Genomic DNA, 1505 nt, shown 5'->3' with positions numbered 1-1505 from the left:
CACACACACACACACACACACACACACACACACACACACACACGTGGGCTGGGCCCTCCTGCATTAACCGGCATTTTAGAGAAAGTCCCCATGGGCATAGGCACAGCTTAGTTGAGATTCCCTCTCCTGAGGTATGTCTTGGTTTGTGCCAAGTTGACAAGAGTTATGATAGATCTACCCTTCCTGAAAATGTGCTCATGGTTCTGCCTCTCCTTTCTGGACCTGCACAGCTGAGTCAAATTCTCCTTCATTAAGAAACCCAGTCAAGGGCTGGAGAGATGGTCAGTGGTTAAGACCGCTTGCTGTTCTTCAGCTGATGTGGGATGACACGGGTTCGATTCCCAGCACCGACATGGTGGCTCACAACCACATGTAACTCCAGTCCCAGGTGGATCCAATCCTCCTGCCCCCTTCTGATCTCCAGGGGCATCAGGCATGAATGTGGTGTGCACACATACATGCAGGCAATAAATAAATAAATAAATAAATAAAAGTAAATAAATAAATAGATAAATAAATAAATTTTAAAAAATGAAAGACAGTAATCAGAGACTACAAAAACATAAAATGTTTAGCACATTTATAGTCTATGGGGAAGTTAAAAAATAAGTTAGCAGTTACAGTAGCAAAAGCTAAGATTGGTAAGTACAATTGAGAGGGGGCCCTGGAAAGGGATCCTGGGAGTGACTTCAAATATGTTCTGTGAGTACAAACATCTGTGTGTCTGTGTGGATTTGAGGAGAATCAAAGGGGTCAGATGATTCAACAAGTTCCCTGGGCAGATGGAACAGCCTAGGCAGCAATCAGGAGGGAAAGGTTAGGGATAGAGACCAAACAGAGTTCATAATGCAAGTGAAGAAATGCCAAGTGGTACAGTGTCCGAGACACACCCGAGACCATGCCAAGAGGAGCATGGAAAGCCATGCAGGCAAGTTTCGCTCTGGTCTTAAGACAGAGACAGAACTAGGAAGGGGCGGACACACTGTAGAGAGCCATTCCCCCCTTGGCTCACAGACATATGGGAAGTTGCTTAAGATCACTAATAAATCGGAAAACGCCAGTTAAAGAAGTAGTTGGTGCCCCCCCCCCGCCGCCCCGTGGGCCTCAGATGCATGTGTGAACTGAATGTTTGATGGAGATGCAGGGAAAGCAAATGTCCACATTCTACCTCTCAGAATGCAAGCTGCTTATGGGTTAGCCATGGCCTTTATGTTTCCTATAATCTGATTCACTGGTGTCTGGGGCCTTGCTCTCCCGGAGGAATCACCCTTCCAGGAATTAGCCAGTCTGTAGAGACAGTAAGCCAGAGTCTGCCTATCCATCCCCTCTGGGAGTCCTCACACTCAGCGAGAGTATTCTGCCCAGAGACAAGTACTAGACAGTGAGGGACAGCCCCTGTCCCTGGAGCTGAAATTATCCACCCTGGTCGATCTTACATCCGTTTACCCTGCTTCCAAGTCTTTCCAATGGAAACCACAGCAAAGGTTCTTGGCTATTTTCGCGAC

This window comes from Psammomys obesus, unplaced genomic scaffold (assembly GCF_907164565.1).
Source record: "Psammomys obesus unplaced genomic scaffold, mPsaObe1.curated_primary_1811, whole genome shotgun sequence".
Lineage (NCBI taxonomy): Eukaryota > Metazoa > Chordata > Mammalia > Rodentia > Muridae > Psammomys > Psammomys obesus.
The sequence above is the reverse complement of the archived record's forward strand: the minus strand, read 5'-3'. Positions refer to the sequence as shown.